Source organism: Bombus huntii, chromosome 1 (assembly GCF_024542735.1).
Source record: "Bombus huntii isolate Logan2020A chromosome 1, iyBomHunt1.1, whole genome shotgun sequence".
Lineage (NCBI taxonomy): Eukaryota > Metazoa > Arthropoda > Insecta > Hymenoptera > Apidae > Bombus > Bombus huntii.
Genome location: NC_066238.1, coordinates 10,817,458 through 10,831,406, shown reverse-complemented (window position 1 = coordinate 10,831,406; position 13,949 = coordinate 10,817,458). Strand labels below are relative to the sequence as shown.

Below are 13,949 nucleotides of genomic sequence, written 5' to 3'. Positions count from 1 at the left end.
GCCGAGCAGGATCTTTTTAATCGACCTATCGAATGCTACGACTCGCGTGGGACCATCGTCCCTCTTGGAACAGGGGACCGTGAAGAGGTTGCTCGTTCAAATGAACAACCAAGTTTCGCATTGGCCTCGCGAACACGTTGCACGCCTGTATGCGCCGATTATCTAATTGATCAATTGTCTACCCGCCGTGATAATAAGCAGTCATTTGATTAAAGCCACTCGTCGACATCAAGCCTTTCCTTCTATTGCTCGGTTCCTGCTTCGGGTTCTTGCGCGAATTACGCGACCGCTTGCCTCTTTGTAAATAGCAATCATTGGGTAGATGCTACGTGGGCTCTGATATTCCTGCTGCTTGAAGCTTCCAGGTTTGAGATACGTTCACTTGCAATAATATTGCAACGTTATACTCGGAGAGTTATCTTCCGGGAAATGGAAATTTTGTCTTGGTATATTAGGATCACGTAACGAAGCCTTTTAGTGGATTTTCCGTCGTGCAATTTCTGGATCAGTTTCGTGCACTTACCTTCTGATCCAATTTCTTTTCCTTTCGTTTTCTCGTATTTCTAATTTTTTCTCTTTTTGTAGGTTGCTGGGTATTCCCTCTAGACTCGATAGAATATTTTATCGCATACACAATGGTCCAAGGAAATATTGAAACAGTTGTAGACACCTTTCACCGTTATGATAATATTGATCAAGTCCGAAATAAATTTGAAGAAATATGTAAATATGATAATATATTAATGATACATTTATATATTCTAACATATATATATTTCATATAAGAAGGTATAAATTTTCCAGAGGTTACAAAAGAATTTAAACAACCGTCTGTCCACTATATTAATAAGCTTCGATATTCAGTGGGACCATTTTTAATACGTATAATACGTATATAAATATGTAACTTTTACGTACGTATATAAATACATTTTCAGCTTAGACCACTAACAATTCCAACGTAGATAATATGAAACAAAAGAACGAAAGATCAAAAGTCAATGATCTCAATTCGTACGTATTCATCAAAAAAGTTTCTACGAGACGAATAAGAATCTGTCAAACGAAGAATCGAGACTCATTGAAGCATAGGCTCTTAAAATGAAAACGCTGGTCGAACACATCGAGGAACGGTCTCGTGCTTGAAAAGCACTCCAGTCGTCGGCTGTCACGACAAACGATGCTTCCTAATCGAAACGGTGCATAAAACGGTCAATCATCGAGTCAGTTTAATTCGAGGGGGGCTATAGCCAATTCGAAATGGCAAACACACGCTTGAAATTGAGATTTCATTGGCAGAAGCAGGGGAGAAAAGGCTTTTTCGATGCAGTATGGTCGAAAGAACCGAGATAAAGAACCGCCGTTTGATTATACGTTTAATTCTTGCCGGGTCTTTTGCGCTATAACCGCAAAACGACCAACCGCTGTGCGCCCAGCTGCGGGAACATCGAAACCGACCGGTCATACTCTCGGTGGCTAACTGGTAATCATGTCTCTACCAGTACCGGCGATAATGCTGGCCCTCGGCTCCGATTAAAAGTACTCGTCGATATTAAGTTTTTCCTGCTGCTTCTCTGCTGCCGTTTTACAAGCGCCGCACACGTTACACGTCTGCCATCGTGTCGTTCGAATGCTCGTATCTCCGCCAGAGATTAACTCAAGAAGCGTTGAATGTGACGACGGTATGGTGTTGCAGGATGTTACACGCTCATGAATATCCTTTACGTACATGCGAGTATAATAACGATCAATTAAATTCCAATAAATTCGCACGTCACATTGTTATTCTCGTGGAACAGATAGCGATTTTATTCTAAAGATGTTTTGTAATCTATTCATTTATCTTCGTTCTTATTCCAATTCTATTCCTTTCAAAATAATATTTTTCGTTTACTTTTACTATTTTTGTCAACTAGATTTATCGAGTTGAAGATACGAATAATGGGAAATGACGAACTGGGTTATTTGAATTTTCATGAAACTCTATTGGAAACTAAGAAAACATTAGTTTACTTCCACGGCAACTTCATCTTGTTACGTAAAATATTTTCATTCTGTATTCGAGATTGGTAGACACGGATATTGATCTAGGAATTTATAAACGATTATGAAAGCAATTGATGTTTGCTAGTAATTTGGAAAAAGCATGGAAATGCAATATTGGAATATGTCAATATCGAGATAGTACACTTACTAGATTGTTTACAATGGAAATAAGCAATGTTTGCGAGATTCCAACATTCCCAAGCGAAAGCGTTCCGTCTCGATCGATTTGTTCACGAACGATTCGTCAAAATGCCACCGTATGAATATGCAATGGTGGGATGCTCTCACGACCAGCATATAAAGGAACATTTGTGTAAAGCCGTAAATGTATACGGCACGGTGCCACAGGTTTCTCGTGAAATAGTTCCCAGCGAAAGTATTCTCGAAACATTTCGAAAATATTTTTAATTTCGCTCTAAAGAAAGAGAATGAGTCTTCTCTTTCTGTTGATAATCGTGCGAAGCGGATTGCTATCCTAAAATATTCCCTTAACCAAAAATAAAGAGAAACGTGGGCCGCGTTTTACGATTGTTTACCGCGAAAGGGATGCCTCTGTGGATCTTATGAATTCTTCAGATGCCAATGGGAACGGGAAGGGCAAAAGCAATCTACCGACTGGAAGAAAAAAGGGGAGAGAAGAAAGGAGGTGAAGTTTATTCGAGTTTATGTCGGTTCGCCGTTGTAAAATTCACCGTTGCTCCAGGTATCGAATTTAATTCCGTGCTTCGTTTAATTTAGTCAGTCGCGTCACGTACACGTGGGTGCAAACTAACACAAATATACGAAGGTGCGAATCTCACGTGGAACGACCTATGTTTCGTGGTATTCTTAGTAGAATTATTGGCAGATATTTAGCAAAAGTATAGAAAATATCCAAAGCAAAATAGTCATCGTAATATTTAATAATTAAAACAGATCTTCGTTTAAATTCCATTCCTTTAATCAGTTTTAGAAAAATACGGATTTGCACAAACATCTACAACCCGAAGATTACACATAATTCTATCCAAGTTTCCCGTGGATGTTAGAAAGGGAGCCTCTTGCGTCTACTAATTCTATCAACTGTACCGATGGGGTTGCCAATTCCCAAGGTTATCGCTTTAATCTACAATGAAGACGCCAAAACCTTCGACTGCTTGCAAAATTAAAGTTTCACTTTGAAGGACACGAACCTTCAAACAACATTTCAAACCTTCACGCTACATCTCATGACATCATTTATACATGACTTTTTCAGCAGGATCGCTTCGACCAGTCGCAAGAGGAACTTCTCAAACGAAATCTTCTCGCCAAGTTTTCTTGGAAGCGAAGCCGGCGTGTTTGATATCCCCTGGACGTGGATTCGACGAAGTTGGTTTCGCGCTTAGTTCACGGGACGGATACATCGTGGTAGCCGCGGACACGTAGCGGGAAATCGCGTAGACTGCGCAGGAGGGGGCGAGCGCAGCATCCGGTTTGCGAGGGTGCATGCGTGCGTGCATCGTGCAGCGCGTCGTGCATGCGTGCGTGGTGAGCGCGCGTTTGCAGAGTACGCAAAACAATGCAGACGCTCACCGCCATATATTATTCATCGAACAAAGGCCAAGCTGGAACACTGGGTAACGCGTCGGAGGAAATAAGTCGTCACCTCGAGCAAGCCGTTCAGCTGTCACCGCTACGCCGGTCTATGTGACGCCGTTCGACTTGTGTCTCACCTTGCTTCGACTCATCCTGAGAAAATTTCTTACCTCTCAATGAACGCGGCATTCTGTGAATAACGTTGAAAAATGTACTGTTTACAGGTGAAAGCGGTTACTTTGGAAATTTTAGAAATGTTCTTCACTTTCTACTTCATAGAGTAGTCACCGATTTGACGAATAAGCGACTCGAATGTCGTTTGTTGATGTTTTCAGAAATTTTTAAACGAGACGATGATGTATCCGAGCTGGACGAATCGACTGTTAAAACGATTATTTACAGGGATGTTAAACAATAAGAGTCTAATGGGAATGTTAAGCGAAGACAAATTTTTTGATAACGTTAATTGTATGTACATGTATGAAATCTAGAGTCCATTTGTTCCTTTATTTAGTTAGTTTATATGTGCAGATAATTTAGATAATTCTTCGTAAGTGTAAATGAAGGAGCAATTAAAGAAACATAAGAAAAGTGTTACGTATCAAAATATTAGTCATGATGATAGTTTAGCGCCAGTAAGAAAAAATCATAATACGAAGCACGGAACTCTGTTTCCTCTTTCATAATAGGAAGTTTCGTATATCCTCCTCTCATTTGAATATAGTATTCGCACGTACGAGCCGACAACGTACGTGCATTTGCAAACATTCCATTCATTTCTTTTCATCACACGTTACGTTACATTTTCCATTCACTGTAATTCAGCCGCCTACATTATCATGAAAAAGTAAATTAAGCCTCGTTAAAGTACTACAGGAAACTCCAAAATTACATTCGAAGCTCAAGCGTATTTTTATCCCTCTTAGTGAATACTATTACCAAGAGGCTTTAAACTCTTTCTTCTTAACACTTTGCATACATTGTGCGATATATAATTCCTAGAGTGTATATACGTATACGAGAGCTACAAAAGCTTCTTTTTTTTTTCATACTCTATTTTATTTATTATACAATTTAAATTCTTAGGTGGAAAGTGTGAGAGAGATGGAAGTATCGAGAGAAGAGAAAACTGTTGTGTTTCGCCCACGCGCCTGCTACTCATCAACTAGGGCAACCTAGCAGGACCGTGGTCTAAACACAGGGATATTCGCAGTCCTGTTGAAAGTATAGAAAGCTAATCCCAATCTAGTGGCAAACATAGACGGTGACCTTACATAATATTATATAAACAAATTAATTCATATTCCTACACCTTAATTGCGATCCTTGTACGAAGACAGATAAATTCAGACTAGACTTAAATCTTCGTTGAATCAGAACTAAAAAGAATGGACAAAGGATGCTTAAGGGGTAGGCAAGTTTCACGGGCCATCGAATTTTATGGGAAGAACGACGATGAATCGTGAAAATACGTAAATGCGGCGGACTTAGCGCCATCGAACGTGGCTCGAAGAAAGGGCGGAAGAGGAAGATGCTACAAGCGAAACGATCTTTTCCGGACGATGATTCCAGTTCGCAAACAGAGGAACCAGGATTTATTAGTTTCTTGAGATTCATCGTCGAATTCGATCTCCTGGAAAACTTGTTGAGTCGAGCGTGTTCGAAAAGACTGGAAAGCGTACGGTAAGCGTAAGGTTGTGAAAGTTTCGCTGAATTTATAATTGTTGTTTACAAGGCGATGTAACTTCGACTTGCGGAAGTCGATGCTCAGGTCGAACTGGTGTACGCTTCGTCGACCGAATAGTGACGTGACGGTGGCACTCTCACAGGAGACGGTGCTTGAATTATGAATTCATGAATTGTAAAATCGACGCGAGCATTATCGATCCCGCGCACACCGCGCCGTGCCACGTCCCTCGCCGCGCTGACGTTTACTTACGCGCTCGTCTCCGTTTCATGCAAAGCAGAATTACCGGGCTATAAGCGATACCGGGTTCGGCTTCGATTTCAAGGTGTCACACTATTTTCTCATAAAATCAAGCTTATGACGCGAATTATTTTCTTCTTCCTTTCCGGCGGAATCGATTACTTCGCTTTATACGTACGTTTTATCGGAAATTCAACCTGAATGCCCGGTTTAATAGAAAAGGATTGGGGAACTATTTCTGGTATGAATTTCAGATTCGAGTAATTGTATATTTTGTATGTACAGCGACGGAAAGGACACTATAATTTTAGCAAGCGATGGATAAATATAATACATGATAAATAAATTAGATTATCTTGAAGACACGGCAACTTATCGAATACTTATTGAAATATTTGGTCTTTTGAAAATTGCTGTCGGCGCAGACACAATTTTGTTATTAAAGAAAATTATTGATACCCTGTTTCTGTCGGTTTATTTTCCAACTTCCATCAATTATTTTTTGAAAATGAAACGCGAAATTTCCGCCAAATGCTGTTCTATTATTTATAAGTTGAAATGAAACCAGCCTCAATTTCGTACAAACAATTACAGCGAATAATGCAGTAACGGTACACACCCACATACCAACTTATACCGCTTTAACGGTATCAAAATCATACGTGATAAACGTAGCTTCCATTCTCGTTATTTACGTTAATCAAAAACAGCGGCGTATTCGTGAAACAACGATCGTCGTAACGTTTCCATAAATAAGCGGCATTACGAAACGAAACAACAATGGTTGACGAATTGCAGTCATTAAATACAGTTAATGAATACGCCACGAGCAAATCGGCCGTTTCCGGATTAATATTCATAGTAACGCAAAGAGAGCCGTTCCTGGCCGTAAATTAGAATTCCGTCGGAAAATTCATGAACTCGGCCCGCCGATGACGAATGATCGATACACGGTTCAGCCACGAAATTTCGAAAACTTAATTTATACGAGCAGCTGCGCCGCGGAGAAGACGACCCAAGTATCGTTTTCGTCGCGTCGTCCTCTCTCCCTCTCCGCTCCTAATTCAATTTAAATGACAAATGATACATTACGGTATCCATCAGAACGATTGGTAATTGCTTATGGCTGATGCGGACTAATGGCGTCGAGGTAATATCGAGGCAAGGGTGGCTAGATAATTTCAACGACGCGACGAAAATGCTACATGACGTGTATAATGCGGTTAGCATTTATTCGAACCTCGAACGAGGGTTGTCACCCCCCTTCGCCGCTGCTACTTGGAGAAACATAAACAGGGAACCACCGGGGAACGCTGATGTTTCCGGGAGAAAAATATGTACAGAATCCTTGTTTGTCTTCCTACTCGTTTAGGGGAGAACTTGTCGTGTAAAACAATTCTGATAATTCGATTTGGAACTCTGGATCGAAGTGTGTGCCTTCTTGTTAACAAAGTTATTTGTTTTCTCGTAAAACAAATATGGAAACGTTTCTAATAGAAAATTGTATGCAACTTGATCGTAATCCGTTGTAATTGTTTTATCATCTGAACGTATCGATTGATTGGAAGTTATAGATAGATTAAATGTTTCTTAATCCTGCCACGTTCTTTCGGTCATTTTCCACCAAAGTATATTTTCTAACGTTAAAAGTTATCTTCGGTTTGGAAGAAATACGAAGAAAGTCTTTTTAGATTCTTTTTGTTCGGTAAAATGAGAGTATGGTTGAAATATAAGAATTCGAAAGTCGTGACGGTATTAATAGCCTTAAAAATAGTTGTAGGAAATAAGTTGGCTGGTTACTTTGACAAGCTTTCGTAAATTTAATAGATAATACAGCAAACGTCACGAACCTTAAGTGACACCTCAAGTGATATTTTTCTACTACGTGCGAGACAGAAAAACTTTCTTCTCGGAATTCGCTGAATTTCTGTCCGTTCGTTCCCACCTTTCGGATAAAACTTCGTTTCATCGTGGCGTTTCGTAGACTCAATAATTCAGGACTAAAACGGGGATAGAAACGGAAGAAAAGAGATGTTACAAAATAGCTTCGTAACACCGATATTAATATGTAATAGGATTTCGTGCCTTGGTAGCAACCTTCTCTATACCGATTCTTCCAGTCTCTACTGTCTTAACCGTATCCATCCCAAAGTCAACTTCGCCTGTTATAACTATCGCGCCAGTGGACCAACTCCGTGGTAGCTCAGCTGTTTCGGGTTAATGAGATCGAATTTCAGTCACGAAGTTTGTTCGCAACTAAGAAAGGCGACCGCGCAGCCGCAAACGTAAGAGGTTTCTTAATAAATTCTTTTCCAATCGCGAAGCAACCATTGAAGTTGTCAACGATGCCACATAAATCTTTTTTCAAACGCGAAACAACCTTCGATTGCTGACAGCATCGTATTCACGGACCTAAAAACGCAATTTGTTGGCTACTTTGTACAACGTCCGTAATTTCATTCTCTGTAATTTTTCACCTTCAAATTTCCTATAAGTACATAAAAATCCGCGATCTACCGATAGACCACTGTATTTGTGCCTCTAGAAGATACGATTCGTTGACATTTTGGAAAATCGAGCACACAACCGTGTACGAAAAATGGCTCCTTAAAATAAATTCTTCCTGTGTTACGAAGCAATCGTCGATCGAAAGCGATCGATGTGATTGTTGACGACACCGTGGCCGTGTCCAAAGAAAACACGGAAACCGCGTGGAATCGTCCGAGTCCCGGGATTTCCATAATCCGATTGAAAAAAAATTCCATTTCCCGGACACCTTTAAGTAAATATTGAAATATTTTTTCCCGCGGGAACTGCGGGGGCTAGCGAGCGGCTCCCTCTGAAGGGGACTCGAGAGACCGACCAGAAAAGGGTCTTTCGTGGCTGGTGCCTCGTAAAAGGGACAACCGCACGAGCACCGGCGTCAGAAACGAGACAGGGCTGTAACTTTTCTACGAACAAACGGGACCGGGCACCCCCGCAGCGACACGGCGCATAATCTAATTTGTACTTCGACAACTAAGCGCCTCTAGACCCTCGCTGCTTCACCACCTTCTCTCTTTCTCGCTCTGAACGATGTCTTTCTTGGTCTCCTTTGACTTTGACCATCCGCCTGTCTTCCTCTCTCACTCTCTCTCGCTCGCTTTCACAAACTCACGAAAGTTTCTCTCTCTCTGTTTCTCGCTTTATATTCCATCTGCGTTTCTTGTCTCTTTCTCTGTGTGTTCTCCCTCATCGACTCGGTGCAGACACGTCCGTTCTCGGCGTCTCTGCGAGACTCGAACCGACGAGATCCTTCCGCGACTGACAAACGAACAAATTGGCTCTGGTTGACGAAACAAAGCGCCCCGTCGACTACCGCGACGAGGGACATGGAAATGATTGTTTTAAACCCTCCCACCACGGGGCCGGACCGCTATCATTCTCATTCATCTGTGTCAGTATGTTTTAACGACGTCGTTAGAATGCTGTAGTCTAAGCATTATGAAGAGTATAGCGGGCTGCGAGACGCGCGTGTAAACGAAAATTGATATACGCACCCGTGCTCTGTCAAACCTTCGGTGGAAGATGAGTTTTCAAAATTAACTTTGATGGGAACTCGATCGTTTTGGTAAACCTTTCGGTTCACAGTTTGATTAATCTACGCTATAATATTGTGGAAAATTTGTGATACGGGATATGGTTTAAATTTAAGGCCACGTATTACGAGTCAAAGTTAACGAACATTAATCAAACTTGTCATTTACTTGTAAATTCAAAATGTAGTTAACTGATGGTTCGAGAAATTGAAATGGTGAACAACGTAAATAGATTTAAAAAGTGCAGTTTCCCAATAGAAATAAGAAATGTCTGTTCTGTGTCTCGGTTAATTTCGCTACTTACGCCGTCTTTCAGTTTATGGACATTTTATAATAATTTATTGCAACACTTATAATTCTTTCTTCACGGTATTTCACGTGGAATTTACATCCTTTCTTATATACAAAGAAACATCATTTCTTTACCTTTCCCACAGTTACATCGCCTATCATTTCCACATCTCCATTGCCTTTTCACACATAATCATAAATTAAGTCGTAAGATGAAAAGTTAAACGATCGTTGGTTTATCTTTAGGAAAGAATTTTTATTTTCTCTCCTACGTGTTCCGATAGGGATTAAAACGTCTAAAAATACATTGCGACCGAAAATCGTACAAGTTCGAGTTAAGCCTAGAGAATCTGGTACATGTACATGTGCTAGGGAAACGTCATAAAATTAGTCAGACGTAGACAGTCACAGATAGAACATTTTCAGCTACGTAAGAGTTTGATAGATCGAGTTGCGGTTCCACAGATTCTTGTAATAACTACTATACAGTCTATTCAAATTCTATGCAGGATAGTTACATTGTCGGGAATACAATCGCATAGCTTAACATAGGCAGATTCGCGGAACAGCAGATTGTTCTGCCTCGTGGGATCTAGTCAGACATCAAGAAACTCGGTTCGATCTTGTCAAACTCGATAATATTCATCCAAATTCGAGCACCAAGATGAAATTTCCTAGTTCTGAGTGTATCTAACGACATTTTGTGGTGCGTAATTGAATTTTCCATTGAATCTGATATTTCGATTAGTAAGTTGCATGTTTATTGGATGGTAATGCGGATTAACAGAAACTAATTGTGTCTGTTAATCTATTTGAACATGATTAGTTGTGGTTGCGTTTACTGGGAATTACATACACCATGTTAGCTTTACTGGGCTAACAGTTTAGGCAAATTAATCATTTGGTTGGTCTATATTCAATTAAAATTATTACCATGTACATAATTCTGCGCAACGAGTAATTGTAAAATGGATTACTTCGATTCGAAATATTTCCTCTCTTACCGCGTGTCGTGGATTATTTTCAATAAATTTTTCTACCACTGATCGCATCTAATAAAAAATCATAACTGTGACGCTATTATCAATTTCACGTTATACTACATTTACATAAACTCCAGCAAACGCTAATTTCATACTTTCAACAAACTCGGTGAAACGTACTTCTCAAAAAGCTCGTAAAACTATAAGAATATAGAATAACGAAGTTTCGAAAACTGATCTCACGATATCACCAATAATTTGTGCAGTATCGAATTACGCAAAAAACAACACCATCCAAACAATTGTATCAAAAATACGCTATACCGAAAGCAATAGTACAAATGGTTCAATAAAATCTCTATTTATGCCCCTTCTATTTCAGAGCACACTTTCACCATAGCCACACTAAACGCGCGTAAAATTTCATTCCGTTTCGTAAACGAGAGAAAAACGAATGGACGCGTTAAAAATCGTCTTGCGCGCCGTCTCCGCAATTTACGGGTCGTTTTTCGAGCCCGTCGACATAAAACGAGTCGGTGTCGAGCGAAAAAGTCGCAGCACGACGTGTACACACGCAGGTGCAATAACGAATCTGGTCGATCGCGTGGCGATGCGTATGCAAAACCGATATTCCGGCCCCGTAGAGCCGCGTTATACGCGAATTTAACGGTTCAATTCGTACGGTGCCCCGTGGCCAGCCCGTAACGGCTTTTGATTAACGAGAATGTGAAAGTCGCTGCCGTACGACGGCAACAGCTGGATTAAGGGCTAATAACTACCTCCGACCGACGGAGCTGTTTGAATGATTTTATTTTACGGTCCCGCGGTTTATGGACCCCGGATTCGATCAGACGGCCCGTACTTTACGCCAGATGATATGCCATCGAGGAAGTTTCTTCCCAGGAAATAAACGATCCTTCCGACCCGTCAACCAATTCGATGTTCGATTTCTTGCGATCGTGGAACTTCGTCGACGAGGTAAGTGCTGTTTGATCGTCTTGGACGACGGCTCTTTAACTTCTTGCGAAATTAAGGGAGATTGTTAATTCATCGTTAAAGCGACTTGTCCGGAAGTTTGGTTAAAGTCGATTAGTCGCTTGAGATTGCGTTACAAATGGGGACTTGGGGATTTTGATTATTTTTGAACACAGACGGAATTTATGGACTCTACAGGGGGCATAAATATATTAACTTTTCGATACAACGCGATACATTCGCGTAACGTATTGCTTTAATCCGTAAAGGATTTAAAAAACTCCAATGTTATTATTTCTGGCTACTGTATTATATATTTTTCCACTCTTTTAATAATAATACAAATTTAATTCCACTTGTTTAGCTGCATTAAATTCTTAATCTAGAAAAGACGTGTCACGGTGAACTTTGACTCCTTTAAGAGTTAATCTATAAAAAGATAGTCAGAATGGCAAACAAATGGACGTAGACAGAAAAATCGATGTCCATATACGTTGATACTTATATACTTAACAAGTATTGCATGAAAATTATGCGGCAGAAAATTTGAGCGGAACATAAAGCGAAATAGGACATTTGACAAAGGATACCGTAATTTCGGTCGGCTGTCATATTTTTATCGACTATCCGGCTGGCAGCGTGGGGAAACGTAAACGTTATTTTCCACGTGTCTAAGCAGTAACTTTATAAACGATACGCGAACACACGGCCGGTTGCGCGATGTGAGAGATTGACGTTTCCCCGATAGTCGCGAAATCAATCGCGCGCGCGTATTATTCTCCACGTTTGCGTTCTGCGGCGAACAGCCGATAAACTCACACGCACACACATAGAAAGAAGAAGAAGAAGAAGAAGAGAGAGAGAGAGAGAGAGACAAACAGAATCGACGGTGAAAAGGGAGAAGTCGGTGAAACGAAAACGAGAACCAGCCTCGACCGTATATGCTCAACGTATACGATACCGTGGAAACACGAACGAGGACGAACCGTAATTAACCGGCTTTCATTGGGTTTTCCCGATATCTTACCGTCAATTTCCGGCGTGCAATCCGGAAACCACAACGGCAGTTCGCCGATCGTGCCGCTGGATTGTCTCGTTCGTGAAACGAACCGACAAATTACAGCGATAAAGGGCCGCGCAAGCAAACCTTGGTAATTAAGCGGTTCAATGGTAATCGGGCAACTTTACGAAATTGAATCGCGCAAAGTCAGATTAAAAGTAACGACGCGGGGCGAGTGTACTGGGATTTTCGATCGTTCGAAAAGATTTGGCAAAGCAGGAGAGGAACGAAGATGGAAACGAAGGATTACCAGGGATGATTGTATCGCGAGTGTCAGCTAGACGCGAGATAACGAACGTAACGCGTCGAGAACGTAACGCTCGACGATGAAATGGGCTAACAATAAAAATCCTCGCTCTGATCTTTGTGCGACCGAAAATTTCACGGATGCCTCGAGTAGCACGTCGTCGGCGTTGAGTGGCCCGCCATTAAAAGTTTCACAACGCTGCATTTTATCGCGTCTCACCGACGAGATTTTGCTCGGTCAATTACCGCGACTCGACCGCCACCAGCTTGTGCCTCGTCCCTCCGCCAGGGACACGTCGGCCGTAATAAAGATATTTAAAAAATTATACATTTTAAAGCACTTTATGGCCGCTGCAACGTGCCTCCTACGAACGATACATGTATCGAGGTAGCTTTCATCCTCTTCTTCACCCTTTCGCCGAGCAATCTCCTCCTCTTTCCTTTCTTGCGGCTCCGCCGTTTCCACGCTGTCCCCTTGTAGCTTTTTCTCCAGGCGACGCGGCGTGTGTAGCGAAAGCTGGGCCCCGGTCAGCATCCCCTCGTTTTATAACCCGACGAGTTTAATGCTCGCATCAAACTTTTAATTACCCAACTCATCTTACAAATTACTAACAGATGGGTCGACGTTTATGCGAGGCGGCCGGTTTCCTCTGGAAAAAATTCGTCGGCCTGCGAAAGGGTCGAGCTGCGCGTTTCGATAGCTTACGATCGATCGACGTTATCGAAGTGACATCCGGTGGCGAAGATTTTATCGTACAAAGTGAAATCTCGTAATGATAGAAGAATTTTGAAAGAGACAAAGCCATGCAATTTGGATATATATCGTAATTGAACGCTTTGTTTATCATTTCCCGCAACTATTTACCGAAGATAGGATAAATAAAATATTATAGGGAATTGGAAAGTAGAGAAAATAAACAGAACTGGAAAACACAGTTCATTACATTAAGTGGCAAATACATATTGAATATTCGGTATTTTTAAGACATTTCGTTTCGAAACGTTCATAACGAAATCTATCTCTTTCGCGATTATTCTTAGTTTTTATATCGTTGAAGTACTCTTATCTAGAGATGGCATAGATCCGAATTTTCATAAATTTAGGAAGGAAGGATCAATGCTAAGAAGATTGCGAGTGGTATACGTCAGATGCATTAAATTCGAACGACGTCGTTTCCATTAAGGGATCATGCATTAAAAATGTATTTCGAATGGAGATGTTCGAGCGAGCGTGTAAAAACAGAAAAGATTGCCGCCACGGCGGCAGCATGGAACTGCCGTTCGTG

The 13,949-nt window shown here is 41.1% G+C and overlaps 1 long non-coding RNA gene across 1 annotated transcript in view; it reads right to left on the bottom strand.

The window, feature by feature from the left end:
- LOC126868260 (uncharacterized) overlaps positions 1 to 13,949 on the bottom strand; it is a 117,025-nt gene that overhangs the window by 9,218 nt on the left and 93,858 nt on the right. The window lies entirely within an intron of this gene.